General features: G+C 49.6%; 1 long non-coding RNA gene across 1 annotated transcript; it reads right to left on the bottom strand.

Annotated features, from left to right (window-relative positions):
- Positions 1-227: 227 nt before the first annotated feature.
- Positions 228-23,514, bottom strand: LOC140218786 (uncharacterized). Its single transcript, XR_011894971.1, has 3 exons — positions 23,328-23,514; positions 11,881-11,952; positions 228-373 (listed from the first exon to the last, which is right to left on the bottom strand). It is a non-coding gene; the product is annotated as an uncharacterized lncRNA (long non-coding RNA).
- Between the last annotated feature and the right edge of the window lie 1,974 nt (positions 23,515-25,488).

Here is a 25,488-nt window from a genome sequence, read left to right on the forward strand (position 1 = left end):
CTTCGGTGTGGCACAGCGATGCATTCATTACTAAATAATAAATGCATATTCCTAAAATATGTACAAGTGTTTTTGACGATGAGCACACCTAGATCTCTTGGAACTGTGTACCGTGGAAATCGTACATGGACACACAGACCCAAGCGTCGATATTCTCTTGCCTGAAGCTTCGAAAGCAATTGGTTTCAGCTACCATACAAACTGCAATAAATTATATATCTGTGGTCTCATATGTATATTTATTGACAACTGTGTATCCAGTAGACGGAGAAGTGTAGCGAAATGCCTGAGTTTGTTGAGACCCCTAAATAATTGCTTCAAGGCGAATAATCAAAGGGATGGCAGCCGCCTTCTTCGTTTTTGCTGTTGGTTCCTGCAAAACAAGTTCGATATTTGGGGTATATTTTCGTGCATGCAACACATAAGTTATTTATAAGTGAATAGCAGTATGAACAATGAATAATTGTTGTACACTATCGTAGAAGAGGCCCGCGCAAGAATGCGGTGCGGATTTTTCTGAGAAAAGTAAAATCGCTTACTTGCGGCACACTGAAATAAAGTTTCGGTTTGGATGAAGATCCCAATTACGACAATGCAACTGCAAGGATCTTTTACTGTTCCGAAATAGACAAATACGCCAAACATTGTATTACCTGCTGAAGGCTTATGCATAAAGTCAAGCGTATTCCCGCAGACTTCGGAACTTTTCAGGTAGTCATACTTTGAAATCCTTTGTAGCAACTTCGCAGCGTTTTGAAGTTTATCCTAACAGGTGCCTATATATGTGAAAAGTATTATTTGCCTATTTGAACCGTTTTGAGCCTATATATTGACACGTGTACTTATATTTATCGGGCGACCACGTTTCGCCGCCTAACAAATCTTATCGCACAGCGCGGGACGCGCTTGCATGTATCCGAAGTTTCTGGAAAGTTATCGATGCTTCTATCCGCAGTCTGTTGTCGCCGAACCTTGTGTTATCTGATTTATTCGCCTGACGCGAATGGTGTAGAACTTTGTGGAAAGCACGCGGGTCCGAACGATTAGTCTGGAACATTCGACGACTGTTCTTTAAAAGCCGACGCGCTTGACCCGCTGATCAGATTTCCGACGATCGCCGACTGTGTTCGCCGCTTTCGTTGTGTTATAAGTGTAGCCTGTTTTGTGGGCACAAGTTCGCCCAATAAAACTTAGTTTTCTCGTTCACAGTATTGCTACTGTGTTCTTCTACGTCACCACCACGTGACATCTGGTGGAGGTGCTTTTCGTCCATGTACCGGACGCCCCCGACAAGCCGTGATCCTAGCCCGGACCGCAAAGAGAGCACCAACGTAGTCCTGGACCAGCGAGCAAGCCGTCGTCTACAACAGCTGCCCCCGGAGCACGGACTTCTACCTGAGAAGCCCAAGAAGATTGTGGCCAAGACAACCACGATGGCTGCCCCAGTGTCACCCATCGTACTTCAACAACCCAGGGAGCCCCCTACCTTCCGTGGAGCTACGTCAGAGGATCCTGAAACCTGGCTCGAAACCTTCGAAAGGATCTCGACCTTCAATAACTGGACCTCTGAGGATAAGCTACGACACGTGTACTTCTCCTTGGAAGATGCCGCGAGGACTTGGTTCGAAAACCGGGAGTCCACCCTAGCAACATGGGACCTATTCCGCAGTAACTTCCTGAGGACGTTCACGAGCGTTGTCCGAAAAGAAAGGGCCGAAGTTCTACTGGAAACCCGAGGCCAACTACCCAATGAGACCATCGCCATCTTCACAGAAGAGATGACCCGTCTTTTCCGGCACGCCGACCCGGAAATGTCCGAAGAGAAAAAAGTGCGTTTCTTGATGCGAGGCGTAAAGGAGGAACTTTTCGCCGGAATGGTAAGAAGCCCACCGAAGACCGTCGACGAGTTTCTTCGTGAGGCGACGAGCATCGAGAAGACACTGGAATTGCGGAACCGGCAATTCGACCGCCGCACCAAGCCAACAAGCTACGCCGGAATTCAATCACTGGCCACGGACGATCGGTGCGAGACCATCAGGGCCATTGTGCGCGAAGAACTGCGCAAGGTCTTGCCATCGTCGCAGCCTCAAGTGGCCTCGATCGCCGACATCGTGAAAGAAGAGGTGCACCGATCGCTTGGAGTTCCTGAGGTGCAACCACAAGTACCGCAGCCTCAGCCAGAAGCGATGACTTACGCCGCCGTCGCACGCCGTCAAGGTCCCCCTCCGCGACCGCATCAGGGCCCTGCAACGCCCCAATTCCGTCGTCCGCCGCCGCCGCCAGTACGACCACCCGTCGCCCAGCGCACCTACGCGAGGAAGACGGACATTTGGCGCGCCCCCGACCACCGCCCGCTCTGCTACCACTGCGGCGAAGCCGGCCATGTTTACCGCCGATGCCCATACCGCGAGCTGGGATTGCGAGGCTTCGCCGTCAACGCACAGCGCCCGAGGGAAGGTGAACGCCCTCGTGACATCGCCGACTACCTCGCCGCTACTAAGTGGAGCCCTCGACGACCGTCCCGTTCGCCGTCACCAGGCCGCTACCTGTCGCCACAGCGCCGACCATACACTGGCCCAGCCCGGGGCCGGTCCGTCAGCCCATATCCGGAAAACTAAAAGCAGCAACCGATGGAGGTGCGGTTGCTGTTCGTCGAACTGACGAAGATCCTCCGCCGCCGACGAAGACGCCGAAAAGCCTATCTCGACGACATAACAACGACGACACACCGCCGTCCCGACGAAGTCTAGCAGGAAAGAACACGCTGACGAAAGACCACCTAACGACGCCACGTACCAACCACAGGTCAACGCGACGCAGCCGTGATCCGACGCCGAGGCGTAACTGCAACGCAAGACAAAGAACCACCGACCTCGACGTGCTTCTCGACGGCCACGCAGTCACCGCCTTAGTAGACACCGGAGCCGATTACTCTGTCATGAGTGGACCCATCGCAGCCCAATTGAAGAAAGTTAAGACTGCATGGGAAGGCCCGTTAATTCGGACCACTGGAGGACACCTAATCACGCCGAGTGGTATCTGCACGGCAAGAATTACCATTCATGACCGGACTTACCCTGCCACCTTCGTTATCCTGCAACAGTGTTCACGAGACGTCATTCTCGGCATGGACTTCCTGAACCAACACGGCGCAATCATCGACCTGAAGTCGAAGTCAATAACGCTGTCGGAAGATCAAGCGATACCGCCGGAGAGCTGTCGTAGTCACCGCGCCTTGAGTGTGCTCGAAGATCAAGTGAGCATCCCGCCTCGCTCCAGCATTTTTATTTTGGTCGGCACCGAAACACCCGCTGACGTAGAAGGCGTCATCGAAGGCGACCAACGTTTATTGCTCGACCGTGAAATTTGCGTCGCAAGAGGGATCGCTCGACTGCACGGAGGAAACACGAAAGTGTTGCTGACAAACTTCAGCCAGGAGTTCAAGCACATCAACAAGGGCACGACGATCGCATACATCGAGGAAATTCAGGAAACCAGCGATGCCTTTGTCCTCTCGGATTTTGTTGCATCTACCCCGACGACCGTAGTTCCCGAGCCAGACTTCGACATAAATCCAAGTCTCCCCGTGATTAAGCAGCAACAGCTCAGAAGTCTGCTTCGACGATACAAAGACTGCTTTTCGACGTCATCGAGGATTCGACAAACACCAGTCGCAAAGCATCGCATAATAACCGAAGAGTGCGCTCGACCACTACGCCAGAGCCCTTACCGAGTTTCGACGCGAGAACGCGAAGCTATAAGACAACAAGTCGACGAAATGCTGCGCGACGACATCATCCAGCCGTCGAAAAGCCCGTGGGCGTCTCCAGTTGTTTTAGTGAAGAAAAAGGACGGAACCCTACGTTTCTGCGTCGATTATCGTCGACTGAACAAAATCACGAAGAAAGACGTATACCCCCTCCCACGGATAGACGACGCATTAGATCGGCTCTGCAATGCTAAATACTTCTCATCGATGGACCTCAAGTCTGGCTACTGGCAAATAGAAGTCGACGAAAGGGATCGCGAAAAGACCGCCTTCATCACGCCAGACGGCTTCTATGAATTCAACTTTATGCCATTTGGACTGTGCTCGGCGCCTGCAACGTTCCAGCGCGTGATGGACACGGTTTTAGCAGGATTGAAGTGGCAGACCTGTCTTGTTTACTTGGATGACGTCGTCGTCTTCGCCGGAAATTTCGACGATCACCTTAAGCGGCTTGCGACAGTATTAGAGGCCATCAAGTCATCAGGGCTCACTCTGAAGCCTGAAAAGTGTCGCTTCGCTTACGATGAGCTTCTATTCCTAGGCCACGTCATCAGCAAATCTGGAGTACGCCCCGACCCGCAGAAGACAGCTGCCATCGCAAAGTTCCCGCAGCCAATCGACAAGAAGGCAGTGCGCAGATTCCTTGGCATGTGTGCCTACTATAGGCGCTTTGTCAAGGACTTTTCACGCATCGCGGAGCCGCTAACACATCTAACGAAATGTGATGTCGAGTTCAAGTGGGAAACGCCGCAGGCCGACGCATTTCAAGAACTCAAACGACGCATGCAGTCGCCGCCGGTACTTGCACACTTCGACGAGGACGCCGATACTGAAATCCACACTGACGCCAGTAGCCTAGGCCTCGGTGCCGTCCTAGTCCAGAGGAAAGACGGACTTGAACGGGTGATATCTTATGCTAGCCGGTCGCTGTCAAAAGCGGAAGGCAATTATTCTACGACTGAAAAGGAATGCCTCGCCATCATTTGGGCTACAGCAAAATTCCGCCCTTACCTCTATGGCAGGCCATTCAAAGTCGTCAGCGACCATCACGCGTTGTGTTGGCTAGCTAACTTAAAGGACCCTTCAGGACGGCTGGCGCGGTGGAGCCTCAGATTGCAAGAATATGACGTCACCGTAATATACAAGTCCGGAAGAAAACACTCTGACGCCGACTGCTTATCACGCGCCCCCATCGATCCCCCGCCGCAAGACGACGAGGACGACGACGCCTTCCTTGGAATAATAAGCGCGGAAGACTTCACTAAACAGCAGCGAGCAGACCCGGAGCTAAAAGGCCTCGTCGAGTACTTGGAAGGGAACACCGACGTTGTCCCTAGGGCATTTAAGCGCGGGTTGTCTTCGTTCACGCTACAAAACAACCTGCTCGTGAAGAAGAACTTCTCACCAGTCCGCGCCAGCTACCTTCTTGTTGTACCGTCAGCGCTGCGTCCAGAAGTACTGCACGCCCTACACGACGATCCAACCGCTGGGCACCTTGGATTCTCCCGGACGCTGTCGAGGATACAGGAAAGGTATTACTGGCCGCGTCTGACCGCCGACGTCGCCCGTTACGTCAAGACATGCCGAGACTGTCAGCGGCGCAAGACACCACCGACAAGGCCAGCAGGGTTACTACAGCCGATCGAACCTCCTCGTCGACCATTCCAGCAGATTGGGATGGATTTGTTGGGGCCGTTTCCGACGTCAACATCCGGGAATAAGTGGATCGTCGTGGCGACGGACTACCTCACCCGCTTCGCTGAAACTAAAGCTCTACCAAAAGGCAGCGCAGCCGAAGTGGCGAAATTTTTCGTCGAGCACATCCTGCTGCGACATGGTGCCCCAGAAGTCCTCATCACCGACAGAGGAACGGCTTTTACAGCAGAGCTCACCCAAGCCATTCTGCAATACAGCCAGACAAGCCACAGGAGGACAACTGCCTACCACCCGCAGACGAATGGTCTCACGGAACGCCTGAACAAGACCCTCGCCGACATGCTAGCAATGTACGTCGACGTCGAACACAAGACCTGGGATGCAGTCCTGCCGTACGTAACATTCGCTTACAACACGGCGGTGCAAGAAACAACACAGATCACGCCGTTTAAGCTGGTTTACGGCAGGAATCCGACGACGACGCTCGACGCCATGCTGCCGCACGTCACTGACGAGGAAAATCTTGACGTCGCTAGCTATCTCCAGCGCGCCGAAGAAGCCCGACAGCTCGCCCGCCTGCGGATCAAGAACCAGCAGAGGACCGACAGCCGACACTACAACCTCCGACGACGCTTTGTCGAGTACCAGCCCGGTGACCGTGTTTGGGTTTGGACCCCTATACGCCGACGAGGACTGAGCGAGAAGCTCTTGCGTCGCTATTTCGGACCGTACAGGATCATCCGACGTATTGGCGCACTGGACTATGAGGTCGTGCCAGACGGAATTTCGCTGTCACAGCGGCGCCGCTCACGACCTGAAATTGTCCACGTTGTGCGACTCAAGCCGTATCACCAGCGTTGACGAACTTTGGGACTTCGCATAACTGACCTTTGGACTTGATTTCTTTTCGTTGTTTTGTTACTTATGTTTAATAAGTGTCCTTTTGTGTTTCGCTCTCTTATATTTGTAGCATCGGGACGATGCTATTTAAGAGCGGGGTATTGACACGTGTACTTATATTTATCGGGCGACCACGTTTCGCCGCCTAACAAATCTTATCGCACAGCGCGGGACGCGCTTGCATGTATCCGAAGTTTCTGGAAAGTTATCGATGCTTCTATCCGCAGTCAGTTGTGTTATCTGATTTATTCGCCTGACGCGAATGGTGTAGAACTTTGTGGAAAGCACGCGGGTCCGAACGATTAGTCTGGAACATTCGACGACTGTTCTTTAAAAGCCGACGCGCTTGACCCGCTGATCAGATTTCCGACGATCGCCGACTGTGTTCGCCGCTTTCGTTGTGTTGTAAGTGTAGCCTGTTTTGTGGGCACAAGTTCGCCCAATCAAACTTAGTTTTCTCGTTCACAGTATTGCTACTGTGTTCTTCTACGTCACCACCACGTGACAATATATATATATATACACATATATATCGTCTTACGATAGGGGGGTACATTCAGTGGCCCAAGTTTTCGCCTTGCTTAGGCCACTGCTAGGTATGTGCTCCCTGTCATGATGTCGTCATAGTGGTTCCATCATCGTCATTAAGCTTCGTGCTGACACTCGCGTCAGGCCATCATAGTCACGCTTTCCACCCAGCTTGAGTCACTAGGTATAAGCTCATGGTTTGATGCGATCGTGGTCATTGCATGGATATCATGCCCGCTTTGTCATTCGACACTAGTCATGAAGTCGTCGTCATGCCATTGCCGTCATTGAGTAGCGCATTCCTTGTCACACCATCGTGACGCAGTCATGGTCGTACAATCGTAGTCTTTCGAACTTCGTGATCTGGCTCTAATCATGCTGCCATTGTCACGCCGTCTACTGAGACCATGCTGTTCCAGTGGTGTAATAGCTTGGGTCTCTAGGTGCATGTTGGTGGTCACGATGCCGTCTTGGTCTTTCCATCTACGTCATTCCAGCTTTGTCATCAGGCTCTGGTCACTGCATCGTCACCCGGCCATCGTCATCACAGAGTCGTCGTCAAGCTGCCGCTTTAACATTGTCAACGCTTCAGTAACGTCATCCCATTGTCGTCATGCCGTCATCGTCATATCGCCTTCGTAGTTCCATCGACGTCAATCTTTCTTCATCATTTTAATGTACTCATAATGTTGTCATGTAATCGCGATTATGCCGTCCTTGTCATGCCGTGATCGCGGGACACTCGCTACCATACATTCGTCGTCTTGGCACCAGAGTTATGCAGTAGTCGTCATTCCAGCTTTTTCATCCGGTTGTCGTCATAAAGTCTTCGTCCCACCATAGTCGCTATACGGTCATCTCGTGCTCATACATTGAGATCATAGTGCGTGTTGTCATACAGTCGTCATTTCCGCCACGCTGTTGTCGTTACACCAGCACATGGTATGGGGAAACGGTAATAAAACAGACATAGAAAAATTGGCAGTTTTGCAACGGCGAGCTGTCCGGTTTCTGAACTTCTGAAAACAATACATAGGATCTTCTATACTAATGATGCGCTACAACATTCCTAATATTAGAGACTCTTACAAAACAAAGATCTGTATACGGCTATTTAAGCAGATCTCCAGCAACAGGGAACTATTTTCTACTCTTTACCTGAGTAGAGACACGGGATACAACCTACGTCACACATCAATAGTATTAAAGAAACCAAGGACAAAATATGGCACGCAAACGATCGAATATGAAACCATTTCTTTATGTAATATGTACCCTAACATTGTTGACGAAGCTATAAATTCTAGAACAATTCACAAATTTAAACATGCAATACAAAACATAATATTTTCTGATCACTGTGTGTTTAACGAATGTTAATAAAGTTTGTTTAATATCAATAGTAATGTTATTAATGTTATATTCTGAATGTATAATTTTGTTAATAACAGAATGTTCTTATTTTTCCTGTGCTGTATGTATTCAGTTACTTGCTATTTGGCAAACGGTTTATACTTTTCATTGTTTAAAATTTTGCTGTAAATAGTTTTGAAGTTTTGTGTCATATTAGTTGTACTTTGTTATCAGTTGACTGCTACTTCTGCTGCTCCAGCGAGGTAAAGGCCTTAGTCAGGAGGATTACGCCCTCCTTTTGCCTTACCTTGCGGGCAAACCTTGTATTTATGTTGCCCAAAATAAACTGACAAAAAAAAAACATAATTTAAGCGTCGACATTGCATTGCTGTCATACCGCCATCATTATACCGCTTTTGTAGTTCCATCGATATTTACGAAATACGGACTCTCGCTGCTTTCTTCCAACGCTATTCGCATTACCGTGAACAGTCAACGTGAGATCAGTTCTGCCGCAATTATTTGTTTAAATTTTATTTCAACTATACAAAAATTCACAGGGTCTCTCATGTTATCCCTAAGACGACTTGACGGCGAAAGCCTAAGTGGCGATGCATTAGATGGACACATGACGTACAATTCGCTTAGTTAATTCACTTACTCGTCGTCTGAGTTGCCTTAGTATCTTCTTAATCCCTCTTAATTCCATAGGTCGAGGGTTCCACTCGCACCCGAGGTCGTAGGTTCGAGTGCCTTAACCTCGTCTTAATTAACGCTAGGTTAACTAATTTCGTCTTCGTTAATACCAAAGGTCGTGGGTTGGGCTTCTACTTATCGTCGTGTGTTCGAGTGCTTTAACTCTAGCTTAATTATTTGTGCTTTAGTTCACTTCTTATTTACCTCCAGAGGTCTACGGTTCAACTCCCACCAAAGGCCGAGGGTTCAACTCCAACCAAAGGTCGTGGGTTCGAGGGCTTTAACTGTATTAGAATTAACAGTACCTGAATTAACTTCGCCTTCATTAACATATATGGTCATGGATTGGACTCACACGAATGGCCGTGCTTTGACTCCCACCAAAGGTTGAGGTTTTGCAGCCTTAATTAACTCGAAAGGTCGTGGGTTATACTCCCATGAAAGGTCGAGGTTTCGTAGCCTTTTTGTACCTTTCGTATCGTCGACGACTTTTCCCTCAGCCTCGACTGAACGATGACATATATAAGGCTTTCGCCCTAATAAATAAATTCTGTGGTTGTAATTGCCACAGTCGCGACCTGGCTATGAAGCACACTGTAGTGCTGAACTGTGGATTAGGATTGACAACATTGTTTTTTTTTTCAACGTGCACTTAAGTCTAAGTGAACGAGTATTTTTGGACTTCGTCGACATCTAAACGTGGCGGGCGCCACGAAAATTTGCACCTTAATGGGGCAATGCCATAGCCACTGGATTACGGCGGCAAGATTAAATTGGTACCTTTAGTCGTTCCAAAGCAATCTCCATCGTTAAGGAGCCTGTTTCTTCTCCCACATTCTTATTATAAGTTGCATCATATCAAATTAGCGAACGAGATTTTACCTCTTCGCCGCGCAAGCGTTTTTCTATGCGAAAGTGGTCTCGCCTTCACAGGATGCTTTCGTCTGCATTACGACGTACCGCTGCGCTATGTTGCCTTCTATTGTCTCCACCGCACAAACGCTTTGGGTTAATCCACTTCCAAAAGAATACAATTTCAGACAACTATTTGTTTCAACGATAACGCCAACCCGCCATACATCGGTTGCTTACCTACGTTGCTTTTTGAAGACAACTTTCTAATACGTGCATCTAAGCTAACGTTAACCAAGCTGTAAAGCGAAACAACATATGTAAAAAACACGGTGCAAAATACGACTTTAGGACGCTGGGACGCTTAGGTCAGGACGCTGACCCCCGAACATCGGAGGAAACTTGCACCGTGTTTATGAAATATTTATTTTGTTGAACGGCTTGGCTAACGATAGCGGGTAGACAGGGTACAATTGAACACCGCATCGCGCTGCACTTGATGGCTCTGTGTAAAGCTTGGCGGCGTTCATACGTTGGTTCCGAAGGTCAGGAAGGTCGGACTCAGGACTATAGGAACTTTTTCGCGTAATAAAGAATTATTATTTGTAAGTGATATCTTCATGCAATGGGCTTTATGGTCGCAACCGACTCTCATCCGTCGTTTCCCACTAGGTCATTGTGTGGGAGAACATACCAATTATTTGTTCACTCGTTCAAAACCCTAACAAGTAGATGACATGATGAAGCGGGAAAGCGATGTCAGTGCCATGAATTCCTCATACTAGTCGTGCCTTTGGTCATGGTTTGCTTTCACTGTGTGACGAAGTTCCATTTCAAACCACGAATAATGCTGTCTTCTGTTCAAGGTACTTGCTCTACCCAGATTACCATATAGATTATCGTTGTGTATTACTTGTAGGAAATCAAAGATATATGGCAGCTTACTAAAGTGCTGTCCATTGGTCTAAAATTTCCTTTAATAAATCTTTCCACATGAATCACTTACAACAACTATTGCTTCGGAATTAAAACATATAGATGTGGCTCGAACAAAAATAGGGGCCTCGCCAAGCGAAGCTTTCGCGCAGCAACCTTTTCGCAAAGTGAATCGAACTTGTTCACGATTTCTATCTCGCAGACTTAACCCGGCGCCTCTAATTCAGGGGTGTCCAAACCTGCGCACCGGTCCGCAGGCGCCTTTTTTACTAGTGCACAGGCGGCAGTGGTCCATCTGGTGGCGGCTAACACACATATGGGCCATTGTTATTTCCGCAAAGTCAACGTTGTGCATCCAACTGCGAACGCGGCATCTCCGGCAAACCTTAAGATATTGCGCTTTTTCCTGCGAGAAAGTATCACAGCAGCTACGAGACGAGGTCACGACCCAACGCTTGTTTGTCGAAACTAGCGTCAAAGAATCAGGAGCTCCGTGCTATGATCGCACGAGTAGTGCATGACACTCCGATTGGCCGGTCCCAGCCACCACTTCAGAAGGCGTGCCGAAGATTTCTCGGCTCCTCGGCGTCCTGCGCCGAGAGCGCTTTAACCAGTCTGACGCCCGCGAAACTACAACATGTAAGTAGTTGTGTAAGTACAAATCTGCATTCTTCGGTCCACGACACTCTGCTAGCATCAGTCCACAGCATGAATCGTACTGTAACGGGTAAGGACATGAATAAAATATTACTAATGGCTGCTCCCGTGCACATCTTGCAGTAGGGCAACCTAAAGTATGCCACTGTTTATGATGGCAGACAAAAACCTGGCGCCTTTGTGGTGCGGTCACAGTGATAGAAAATCCAGGAGTCATACCCGTGTAATCGCAGCATACAACGTTTAAGAGGTCGTAGTGGGTGCGGAGACACATTAATATTTTTTACGGAGTGGTTATGGCCAGTCGTGTTCCATGTAGTATGTTAGTAGATGCACACATTTCGTTGACACGTGCCATTATCGCAGTTGGGCTCTAATTCATTCAAACTGCGATGGGTAGAAGCCACAACATGGCCCTAATTATAAATCCTTTGCATTGGCACAGTAGGGTGTCTCAGGCGGGAGATTGCACTCTGTGGGAGAGAGTGCATAGAAATCAAGCATGTGAGTAATGATATCAGCAAAACTTTCACCTTGGAACACCAGCCTTCATCTCAGGTCGCATTGGAAGGGTCACGCGGGAGGCTCTTCGCTTGTTCCTAAAACTGACGTTTACGCAGAAGGAAAAAAAATACAGGCAAAAGATCAGAAAATTTAGTAGCTCTCACAATTATTCCCATGATTTAAAAATAGCCATGGCCTAAATACTTTTGGGGGATAGATCGTACATGTCTTCCTGATAAGTTGACCAAAGCCGTCGCTTACGAACAACACACGAAGGAGATAGGCGACAAGGCATTTTTTGTCTCACAATAGGTAACAACAGCAAAAAAAAAGTTTGTTATAGACCATGCAGTCAAAGATCCCAACATTGGTAGAACAAAATAAGTAAACATCCATCTTCTTGATTTGATGACTGGATCGCGTAGGCGGGCAGGAAAGAAGAAATATATGGAAAGAACAGACAGGTGGGCTAGCTGGTACTGCAACACTTGGGGTGTAGCGCAAATGGCCACGCAGGACGACAGAGCAGCCGGATACAAGGAGCTCCTAGCAATTGATTGTTTATTTCATGTGGTCACTACACATACACCATAGTATAACAGCAAGAAAACGAGAAGACAAAATCAGTGGTCACTACAATATGTGTGTTGAACACGTGCAATAAACAATCAGTTCCTAGTAGCACTGTGACTTCGTCTCCTCTGTCGTCCTCTGGGCCAACTTGCGCTAAACATCAAGATTAGAAGGATACAAATACCACATGCGCAGACTACCATTTATATGTTACTAAAGAAGTTGGCAGTTTGAAGTTGGCAAAAGGGTGAAGAGTAGATAGTGCTAGCAAGGCTTAGCGTTGGCGCTCGAGATTGTTTCAGCTATACGTGCGTGTGACATATTCGTGTGACGCAACACGCAAGGCAACTCCTGCTTGGCAGGAGCAACAGCGGCCTGGCACTTACCAGGTGTCTATCAAGGGCGCTATAATGTAAAGCTATTCCAAACTTTTCTATTCCAATTCTGCAATCAGCCCTCCGCGATTGCTCAAAAACTTTTTTGTGCCACCCACACTTCCCCTGTCTGTCACGCGACGTCACGAAAATCGCTATAGCTCCCCCTCTGATATGACGTGTACACACTGATTATGCAAGATTCTACTGGACAAAAGAAAAATCGGTATTTCTGATTGGACGCCTTTTCGTCATTAGCCCTCTCATGTTGGTCAAAAGTTTTCGGGCTCTACCCAGTTCACCTGCCTGTCACGCGCCGTCACAAAACCGCGAAAATTCACCGCGTCAAAGTGACGTGTACGCGTTAAAGATGCATTAATAGGCCGAACAAAACTGAATTTCTTTCTGAATAACCGCAGACTGCCCCGTTCCGAAAGGAATAAAAGATCGCTGCCGGGAATCGCTCAGGCAATGGCTACTCGCACCTGCTGGAGAGCATGGATTTATTTCCGTATAACAAAACTTTTTGTGTGGCCGTGTAACGTTTTGGAGCACTTTCGGAACTTGTACGACCTGGCTCTGCCAACTCTTCTTTGCTGAGGAACCGTTTAAGCGGCATTCTTAACCTTCCGTTGCACGCCGCCGCGATTTCCGACCAGCTACTGCAAGCTAAGTTAAGGAAAGCGGACCAAACGCAGACGCCGGCACCACCTTCTTCATCCGGTTATGTATTTTCAGTGCGCTGGCTCGGCCCCATCGAAACCCTCACCACTTGGGCGTGCTCCTCGCCTCCTGGCAATTAAATACAAACGAAAAACAGCTCAACGTAGGCAATATTATTCATTTTGAAAGGAAAGAAAAGTCACCTCCTGTAAACTAGAAGAGCGTTTGATTGGTCTGTTCCGACAACGCTTCGGGTCACCACCCGATGCTTGCGTCGGCGGTTACGCAGATTTGACGTCAGGAAATTGGAATAAAAACATATTGGAATAGTTTTACGCTGTAGGGTTCCAGGGCTGATGTGATCAACACTGTCAGATGGTGTTGCAAGCGGCGGGCCTCGATAGTGCACGTGTTCAAAGCGACGAAAAATTATGGATATTAGTCGGCGCTCAGTTAAATATTCTATAGCGTTATCTTCACTTTTACTCCCCAGACTACATCATACACATAGCTTCTCAGCAGGAATGGTAGTGGGATTGTAGCGTGCGTGCGTACGACGCTCATGCCAGCAGCGGCGGGCACAAACTCCGCCCTCGCTCCGCTATCAGAGTGATTGAGCGAAGCGTTGAAGGTGCGTCCACTTCGCCATCTTAGGATACCCTTTAATTCTATGCATACGAGCCGCACATATACCGTTAGCGGGATAACACAATGGCTGCGCAGACACCGTACGTGACTGCACTTCAAGCATCTGTGTAATTGCTATTCATTCATAAAATAGGTTTTCAAGCCAGAACACTCACTAGCATTCCAGCAGAATATATCTCATGATTAATGTCAGCGATATTGAGATTATCATTGAAGCAATGGGGCGACAGACCATAATTCCGCTGAAGAGACCCTTCATGTACAGGGCGTATACTGCAGTTGAGCTACTTTCTCGCGAATCCATTTGGACACACGGCGCTGTCTAGGGACGTCGCCGTGAAGTCCACGCGTGGCGCGTCTGAGATTATACAGCGTGTCCCAGCTAACTTTATCCAGAGTTTAAAAATATGCGAATGCCACCTAGCTGGACAGAATCAAGGTAATATTGTTTGTCATCGCTTGGAGATACTCAGATTATTTTTGCCATTCTACCTAATCACATAATTATTCCTAATTATTTATTCAACTTCTGAAATAGTATAATTAACTAATAGTGTCAATGATAAAATTGCAGAACAACATGAAAAACTCCCGATACATCTTTCTGTCGCTCAATACGTGCAACATAAAATAGTTTTTCCGAGCGTGAAAGAAGTCTGCAAATACATGCAAAGTGCGTCGAGCGGCCAGTCGCGCAGCAATTTTACACGCATTTGCGGGCTTCTTTTGTGTAGCAGGTATTCAGCAACAGAAAGCTGTATCAAGAGTTTTTCATGCCGCTCTGCAATTCGCTCATTGACACTTTCTATCTAGCTAATTATAGTATCTATTCTATTTCAGAATAATTGAGAAGTTGTCGAATTAACTAAAACTAATTATCTAATTAGGCATAATTAAAGAATAATTAGAGTACGCAACTTAAATGAATAGTAAAAAAACATAGTGGAATGATGGAAGGAAATCTGCTTACACTAGTCCAAGCATTCGTAATAGGCAGAAATGTATACGTGGCATCATACCTACGATGGTACTCGTCAGAATTATACAAACTGCCTTATGTGTGACCCCTTTTTTAGGGGTCCTTAAGGTAATAAAATGAAATGAAATAAAGGAATGAAACATCGATTACACAAGGATTACTTGAGATTGGAGATGACAAATATCCTAGACGCACGCCTGCTCGGGAAGACAAACATGCTGCTGCGAACTTTTAACACGGCATAGCTCCCGAACAGGCTCGTATTCGACTACGAGATCACAAGGCTGTACGAGTACAACCTGAATGACATAACCTGATACAATTGTCACAGAGCGTGGCACATTACCATGTACTGCCCTTCAGACAAAGGTCGTAAGCAGTGCGGACAAAAAACATCATGAAGATAAGGAATGCGACGAGAGCTGTTCTCTTACGCCTGACAGACACAGGGTCATGCATTGCTACATTCAACTTGTCCTAGCCATCTACTGGAAGACTCAGTCATGCAGAACATGGAAGAAGCTCGAAGGACAATGGCCTAGTCTAAAGCAATGCGTCTAGAACACCTAAAGACAACGCGCTCTCCGCTGACTATGAAAAACAAATAAATGAACTAAAAACACTCTGCAGTTGAGAGTGCTGTTACATGAGATACTCGCAGAACTAGCACCATCGCACCCAGATGTGCAACTAAGAACAACGTCGCATAAAAGTGAGCCAAGGGGGCCGGCCGACGGAGCAAAACGCGTAATCTCGAGCAATCGGGTCTGGTGACCAGTGAATCGTCATATTGACACGTGTACTTATCTTTATCGGGCGACCACGCTTCGCCGCCTAACAAATGCTATCACACAGCGCGGGACGCGCCTGCATGTATCCAAAGTTTCTGGAAAGTTATCGATGCTTCTATCCGCGGTCTGTTGTCGCCGAACCTTGTGTTATCTGATTTCATCGCCCGACGCGAATGGTGTAGAACTATGTGGAAGGCACGCGGGTCCCAACGATTAGTCTGGAACATTCGATGACTGCTCTATAAAAGCCGACGCGCTTGACCCGCTGATCAGATTTCCGACGATCGCCGACCGTGTTCGCCGCTATCGTTGTGCTATAAGTGTAGCCTGTTTTTGTGGGCACAGGTTCGCCCAATAAAAGCTAGTTTTGTATTCCACCATATTGCTGCTTTCTTCACCGTCACTACCACTTGACATCTGGTGGAGGTGCGTGTGCGTTCATGTACCGGACGCCCCCGACAAACCGTGATCCAAGCCCGGACCTCAAAGACAGCGCCAACGTAGTCCCGGATCATCGAGCAAGCCGCCGTCTTCAACAACTGCCCCCGGAGCACGGACTTTTGCCTGAAACCAGGAAGATCACCACCAAGTCCACCCCAATGGCAGCCCCAGCATCTCCCATCGTGCTGCAGCAGCCCAGGGAGCCTCCGACGTTCCGCGGTTCAACGTTCGAGGACCCGGAAAGCTGGCTTGAGACATACGAGAGGGTCGCTGCTTTTAACAACTGGAACAGCGACGACAAACTGCGACATGTCTTCTTCGCATTGGAAGACGCTGCCAGGACGTGGTTCGAGAACCGAGAAGCCCCCTTGACGACCTGGGAGCTGTTCCGAAGCGGCTTCCTGCAGACATTTGCAAGCGTCGTACGCCGAGAACCAGCCCAAGCGCTATTAGAAACCCGGTTGCAACTACCAAATGAGACCACCGCAATTTTTACAGAAGAAATGCGCCGCCTATTCCGCCACGCCGACCGGGAAATGTCCGAGGAAAAGAAAGTCCGCCTACTCATGCGTGGTGTGAAGGAGGAACTTTTTGCCGGGATGGTACGAAGCCCACCGAAGACCGTCGACGAGTTTCTTCGCGAGGCCACCAGCATCGAGAAGACACTCGAGATGCGAAACCGGCAATTCGACCGCCGCACGAACGCGACAAACTACGCCGGAGTTCAGTCACTGGCCACCGACGACCTACGCGAGACTATCCGAGCTGTCGTGCGGGAGGAGCTACAAAAGCTGTTCCCATCATCACAGCCTCAAGTGGCTTCGATTGCCGACGCCGTGCGTGAGGAACTCCAACAACAACTTGGAGTAGCCCCTGAATCGCCGGAGCCTGAGCCGCAAGCGATGACCTATGCCGCCGTCGCACGCCGTCAAGGTCCCCCTCCGCGACCGCGCCAGGGCCCTGTCACGCCGCAATTCCGTCGTGCGCCGCCGCCGCCGCCGCCAGCACTACCACCCGTCGCCCAGCGCAGCTACCTGAGGAAGACAGACGTTTGGCGCGCTCCTGACCACCGCCCGCTCTGCTACCACTGCGGGGAAGCCGGCCATGTGTACCGCCGATGCCCATACCGGGAAATGGGACTGCGAGGTTTCGCCGTTAACGCGCCGCGGCCACAGATTGGCGAACGACCTCGCGATATCGCCGACTACCTCGCCGCCACTCAGTGGAGCCCTCGACGAGCTTCCCGTTCGCCGTCACCAGGCCGCTACCTGTCGCCGCAGCGCCGACCATACACTGGCCCAGCCAGCGGCCGGTCCGTCAGCCCATATCCGGAAAAATAAAAGCAGCAACCGATGGAGGTGCGGTTGCATTTCGTCGAACTGACGAAGATCCTGCGCCGCCGACGAAGACGACGAAGCAACCATCTCGACGACCTAATGACGACACGCCGCTGTCCCGACGAAGTCAGGAAGCCAAGACTACACCGACGAAAGACGACTTGACGACGCGACGTTCAAGCTTCAGTTCAACACGACGCAGCCGTGATCCGACGCCAAGACCCAACTGCAACGCCAGACAAAGAACCACCGACCTCGACGTGCTTCTCGACGGCCACGCAGTTACCGCCTTAGTGGACACAGGGGCTGATTACTCCGTCATGAGTGGACACATCGCCGCCCAGTTGAAGAAGGTTAAGACTGCATGGGAAGGCTCTCAAATTCGCACCGCAGGAGGACACCTCATCACGCCGACTGGAATCTGCACGGCAAGAATAACCATTCATGACCGGAATTACCCTGCCACTTTCGTTATCCTCCAACAGTGTTCACGAGACGTCATTCTCGGTATGGACTTCCTGAACCAACACGGCGCAATCATCGACCTGAAGTCACAGTCAATAACGCTGTCGGAAGATAAAGCGATACCGCCGGAGAGCCCTCGTAGTCACCACGCCTTGAGTGTGCTCGAAGATCAAGTGAGCATCCCGCCTCGCTCCAGCATTGTTATTTTGGTCGGCACCGAAACACCCGCTGACGTAGAAGGCGTCATCGAAGGCGACCAACGTCTACTGCTCGACCGTGAAATTTGCGTCGCAAGAGGGATCGCTCGACTGCACGGAGGAAACACGAAAGTGTTGCTGACAAACTTCAGCAAGGAGTTCAAGCACATCAACAAGGGCACGACGATCGCATACATCGAGGAAATTGTGGAAACCAGCGATACCTTTGTCCTCTCGGATTCTGTCGCATCTACCTCGACGACCGTAGTTCCCGACCCAGACTTCGACATAAATCCAAGTCTCCCCGTGATTAAGCAGCAACAGCTCAGAAGTCTGCTTCGATGATACAAAGGCTGCTTTTCGACGTCATCGAGGATTCGACAAACACCAGTCGCAAAGCATCGCATAATAACCGAAGAATGCGCTCGACCACTACGCCAGAGCCCTTAACGAGTTTCGACGCGGGAACGTGAAGCTATAGGAGAACAAGTCGACGAAATGGTGCGCGACGACATCATCCAGCCGTCGAAGAGCCCGTGGGCATCCCCTGTTGTCCTGGTAAAGAAAAAGGACGGAACCCTACGTTTCTGTGTCGATTATCGTCGACTGAACAAGATCACGAAGAAGGATGTATACCCCCTTCCACGGATAGACGACGCATTAGATCGGCTCTGCAACGCTAAATACTTCTCGTCGATGGACCTCAAGTCTGGCTATTGGCAAATTCAAGTCGACGAAAGAGATCGCGAAAAGACCGCCTTCATCACTCCAGACGGCCTCTACGAGTTCAAGGTTATGCCATTTGGACTGTGCTCGGCGTCTGCAACGTTCCAGCGCGTGATGGACACGGTTTTAGCAGGACTGAAGTGGCAGACCTGTCTCGTTTACTTGGATGACGTCGTTGTCTTCGCCGAAAATTTCGACGATCACCTTAGGCGGCTTGCAACAGTACTCGAGGCCATCAAGTCATCAGGGCTCACTCTGAAGCCAGAAAAGCGCCGCTTCGCCTACGATGAGCTTCTGTTCCTAGGCCACGTCATCAGCAAGTCTGGAGTCCGCCCCGACCCGCAGAAGACAGCTGCCATCGCAAAGTTCCCGCAGCCCACCGACAAGAAGGCAGTGCGTAGATTTCTTGGCATGTATGCCTACTACAAGCGATTTGTGAAGGACTTTTCACGCATCGCTGAGCCGCTGACACAACTAACTAAATGTGACATCGAGTTCAACTGAGAAACGCTGCAGGCCGACGCATTTGAAGAACTCAAACGACGCATGCAGTCGCCGCCCGTACTTGCGCACTTCGACGAGCTCGCCGATACCGAAATCCACACTGACGCCAGTAGCCTAGGCCTCGGTGCCGTCCTAGTCCAGAGAAAAGATGGACATGAACACGTGATAGCTTACGCTAGCCGGTCGTTGTCAAAAGCGGAAGGCAATTATTCCACAACGGAAAAGGAATGCCTCGCCATCGTTGGGCTACAGCGAAATTTCGCCCCTACCTATATGGCAGGCCATTCAGAGTGGTCAGCGACCATCACGCGCTGTGTTGGCTAGCTAACTTAAAGGACCCTTCAGGACGGCTGGCACGGTGGAGCCTCAGACTACAAGAATACGACATCACTGTAACATACAAGTCCGGTCGAAAACACTCAGATGCCGATTGCCTATCACGCGCCCCCATTCACCCGCCGCCGCAAGATAACGAGGATGACGACGCCTTCCTTGGAATAATAAGCGCGGAAGACTTCGCTGATCAACAACGAGGGGACCCGGAGCTAAAAGCCCTTGTCGAGTATTTGGAAGGGCACACCGACGTTGTCCCTAGGGCATTTAAGCGTGGATTATCTTCGTTCACGCTTCAAAACAACCTACTCGTGAAGAAAAACTTTTCACCAGTCCGCGCCAACTACCTTCTTGTTGTTCCGTCGGCGCTGCGTCCAGAAGTACTGCACGCCTTACACGACGATCCAATTGCTGGGCACCTCGGATTCTCCCGGACGCTGTCGAGGGTACATGAAAGGTATTACTGGCCGCGTCTTACCGCCGACGTCGCCCGTTACGTCAAGACATGCCGAGACTGTCAACGACGCAAGACACCACCGACAAGGCCAGCAGGGTTACTACAGCCGATCGAACCTCCTCGTCGACCATTCGAGCAGATTGGGATGGATTTGTTGGGGCCGTTTCCGACGTCAACATCCGGGAATAAGTGGATCGTCGTGGCGACGGACTATCTCACCCGCTTCGCTGAAACAAAAGCTCTACCAAAAGGCAGCGCAGCCGAGGTGGCGAAATTTTTCGTCGAGAACATCCTGCTGCGACATGGCGCCCCAGAAGTCCTCATCACCAACAGAGGAACGGCTTTTACAGCAGAGCTCACCCAAGCCATTCTGCAATATAGCCAGACAAGCCACAGGAGGACAACTGCCTACCATCCGCAAACTAATGGTCTCACGGAGCGCCTGAATAAGACCCTCGCCGCCATGCTAGCGATGTACGTCGACGTTGAGCACAAGACGTGGGACGCGGTCCTGCCGTATGTAACCTTCACTTACAACACGGCGGTGCAAGAAAGAACACAGATCACGCCGTTTAAGCTGGTTTACGGCAGGAACCCGACGACGACGCTCGACGCCATGCTGCCCCACGTCATTGACGAAGAGAATGTTGACGTCGCTAGCTATCTCCAGCGCGCCGAAGAAGCCCGACAGCTCGCCCGCCTCCGGATCAAGAACCAACAGAGGACCGACAGCCGACACCTACAACCTCCGACGACGCTTCGTCGAGTACCAGCCCGGCGACCGTGTTTGGGTATGGACCCCGATACGCCGACGAGGACTCAGTGAGAAGCTACTGCGACGCTATTTCGGACCCTACAAGGTCATCCGACGTATTGGCGCTCTGGACTATGAGGTCGTGCCAGACGGCATTTCGCATTCACAGCGGCGCCGCGCACGATCTGAAGTGGTCCACGTGGTGCGCCTTAAACCCTTTTACGGACGCTGACGAACTTCGTTATTTTTGTAGTTTTTCTTTGCTACGAGTGCTTTTGTGTATTACTTTCGTTTGTTTGCAGCATCGGGTCGATGCTTTTTTAAGAGGGGGGTATTGACACGTCTACTTATCTTTATCGGGCGACCACGCTTCGCCGCCTAACAAATGCTATCACACAGCGCGGGACGCGCCTGCATGTATCCAAAGTTTCTGGAAAGTTATCGATGCTTCTATCCGCGGTCTGTTGTCGCCGAACCTTGTGTTGTCTGATTTCATCGCCCGACGCGAATGGTGTAGAACTATGTGGAAGGCACGCGGGTCCCAACGATTAGTCTGGAACATTCGATGACTGCTCTATAAAAGCCGACGCGCTTGACCCGCTGATCAGATTTCCGACGATCGCCGACCGTGTTCGCCGCTATCGTTGTGCTATAAGTGTAGCCTGTTCTTGTGGGCACAGGTTCGCCCAATAAAAGCTAGTTTTGTATTCCACCATATTGCTGCTTTCTTCACCGTCACTACCACGTGACAATATCAAGGTAAACTCTAGAAAGCCGCAATATGCAGTGACTGCAAAGCTCCAGCAGAACCAGGAACTCTGAAGGTCAAAAACCACTCGCAACTAAAGACGGTGTACGTGTAGATGCTAAGCATCGTGACGCAGAACAGACACACCATGATCGACCGCCTTGAAAGAATCTAAGGTTGAAATTTCAGGCAGCAACAATGTAATGCAAGCCCATATGGAAGCAATATACCTGCAAATTCATAGAAAATATGCAGAAGCAACCTGACAAACCGAAACGGCGATAAGACGGCACAAGAAATACGAACATAAGGCAGGAATACATGCAATGGATGTCTCGAATACTAACATAGAATGTACCTACGCTAAAACTGTAAATAAGAAAAAAATATAAGTCTCAGTTTCGCCTGAACAGCTATACGATGTAAGGATAGTAGTTTTATCAGCCTTATAAACTTGGAAACATTCGCTTACTAACTGAATTTACAAGCATAAGGTGTCAGCGCGCACGAGCAACCATGGATCCATCACACCGGGTGAGCGCCGACACTCCCTGTCGAAACGCTGGTGCGAGCAACGCGGCAGCAGCAACGAGCGAAGTGACCTTCGTGCTGTCTATCCATTCAACGCAATAGCAGCGAGCCCACAGCACGCACAACGGTATGAGCCGTCTACATATCATTTTCAAAATACGGCGCGCGCGACCGAGCGCAGCCGTACAAAGTATACACCTGGCAGTTGGCGGAGTCAAAGCCGCCCCCCGCCCCTCCCGCGCTGCCTCCCGCTTGCCTCCATATATGGCGCGCGAGATTGAGCCGCGATCATCAGGTCCCAGTACGCCCGGTCGTGAAATGCGGAGTTGCTGCCGGAGCACAACCGGCGCCCCGCCCCCATTCCTCCCTTTCATTGCCCCACGGCCTTTCGCGCGACGGACGACGGCGCGTTCGCTCTCCGCTTTCTTCGTTCGCGCGCGCAAAATTAAGCCACGATTGTAGGCCTCCATCACGGGCTTTCATTCGAACATACAGCATACGACGCGTGGCGACGGTGTCATCGCTCTTGGTCTTTATGCGGAACATCACGGCGATGGCGACGCCGACGGCTATGCAGAAATGCGCTTGGAGTGCCCGTATAATTACTATCGCAATAAAATCCAAGCCCTTTGCCGTGCTGCAAGAGAACTGTCCACTGTTCGAGGTTACGAATTCTTTCACTAGGCTGCCATACCAAGCCAGCATAAGAGAAACCAACAAGTGCAAGAGCCACGCACTTAGTTTACACGACTGCAATTCTTCTCCCCTCACCTGTACCTTTCTACTACCTATCTCATGGTGACGTACGATTAGGTACATAGCTGCCTCACAAGGAGCATGTACGTGCAAAGAAGCACTGTTAACTCATATTGTGGTTGAAGAGACGGAAACATAATATGGCAATGTGGAGATAGAGAGGGCCTGCCTAATGGCTACAAGTAAATCAATTACTTACATGGCATGCTTTGGCGGTGGCATAGCTGTTGCTCTGGTTTTCGTTGGGTCTAAACCATGTTTCCTAAATTTGCCGGCAAACATAGTTGCCAGAGCAGATGACTGACCTGAATTTTGCATAGTGGACAAAATGAACAAACATGCAGCCAACAAGACAAAAATATAAAAGCAGGGAGCCTGCGCCATTGCAAAACGGCACAGGCGGCCGACGTCTGACGGGCCCTCTCTCATACGCCGCTTTTTATATATACATATACCCATACAAAGGAATAGTGTGACAAAGAAATGTTCTCGTTTTTTTTTCTTCGAAGTATTATTTGTAATGTGAACTTTCATTCGCACATTTCTGCGTAGCGCGAGTGAATGCAAATCATCTTTAACGTCAAGAACGGTAGAGAACGTGTATTGTTCCACTGCATAATACGGGCTTGATCAAGCAAAGAAACCACTAAAGAAGGCTTGCATTTCAGAAGGATTAGATATTCGCGCGCAGAGATTTACGTTGGCAGAGCAGCCTCAGGTCTTATTTGGGGCCCAGTATGTGCGCTACTGTTAACCAATGAATTTATTGGTAATTAATGCGCCTGGTGTGCCAGACACTGGATCAAAGAAGAAAATCGTAATCGAGTCCCGCAGATTCTGCGTTAGCAAAACTACTGCCCCTAAAATTGCTGCACTGGGTCCCCATTGTCTCTTCACGCAATGTGAATGGTTCGCAAACATTATTAAAAGAAATTCGTAAAAACATCTCTACGTAAAAGATGGCTTATTGCAGCTGCAGCGGGAAAGTGTAGTGGCGAAGATTTGCATCTTAAGTATTCCCTAGCGGAGAAAGTATGGTGACAATGAAATGCATAGAGAACAGCGTGCTTTCTGAGCACGTACTGCATCTTCGTTCTAGCTCACATTAGTTACTGCATCTCTGCCACAGTGAATTTTATACAAAGATAGCTTGTCAATACATATACATAGCCCCTCTCCCCCCCCCCCCCCCCAAAAAAAAAAAGAAATCTGCTTTCTCTTCTAGATAGGTTTCACGTCTAAAACCGTGTCCAATACAGCACTGTCAAAATGCATTTAATTTTCGTTCATGCACCGTGGCACACATGCTTTACTCGGAAGAATTAACTCTGCTCAATGCGCTTGCCCTCATACTCAACGTCACTGAAGAAGTGCAATGGCTCCACGCTTCACGTGAAAAGGCAGTTCACGGTGACCAACGCCAATGCCATTCTCTGGCCGCTTTTACGTGGTGGCCGAGCCAGGCATGGAGCAGAACTAATTACTCCGAGCAACGCCTGGGACTACTCGTATCGCGGCGCGCGGTCGCGTAATCATGCGGCTCTGTTCATATTTCGCGTTTTTAAAGCGAAAGCTTTACTGGCCGCGAACTTGCGATTTCACCGTGGCGGTGCTCCGAGGAGGCACATGACTTCCGAAAGCGCACCTCGCCGCGGATATTTCTCTCTCTCTCTAGCTCCCTAGTCACTACTGCGCATGCGCCACTAGTAGCACCGAGCCACAGGTGGTACGCCGCTAGGCAGCGCCGCGCTTTTCCGCCGCCGATGTTTGGTATGACGTTACCCGCGTTCCTCATTGTTGCGCTTGCCTCTGCTCGCTTCGCCAGCTGCGTCGCATGCCTGATAACATGTCGGAGGATTGAAAAGGAGAGCTCGCGTGCGCCGCAACCACAGTTGTGGGGGCAGTATGGACGGCGACGATTCTGATAGGCGGGAGGAGGCCTGGAATCGACATCGGAAAGAGATGAAGAGGAAACAAATCGCCCAGGAAACAGACGAACAGCGCGCCGAACGACTGGCTAAACGCCGCAACATAGCTAGACAACCAGACTAACCTTGACTTGGAATCAAGATTAACCAAGGCTAACCATGCTATGCCTTAGCTTTCGCTACGTATCTCCTGGCATAGCCGAGCTAAGCCACTGCCATTTTTTTATTATGCGAGAAATATATTAATTCGAGTCATAACACACTGAAAACAACTGAATCGTATGTTTTAAAACACAATTATTACCTTGTAATCAATATACGCACCCTCAATCAAATAATTAAAAATATAGTTAATTATTCTAACCTTATTATCTATAGTTATATTATGAAAAAAGGTTGTCGTGGTGCGGTACATCACTCCTGACAAAATAC

Source organism: Dermacentor andersoni, chromosome 6, assembly GCF_023375885.2.
Source record: "Dermacentor andersoni chromosome 6, qqDerAnde1_hic_scaffold, whole genome shotgun sequence".
In the NCBI taxonomy this organism is placed as follows: Eukaryota; Metazoa; Arthropoda; class Arachnida; order Ixodida; family Ixodidae; genus Dermacentor; species Dermacentor andersoni.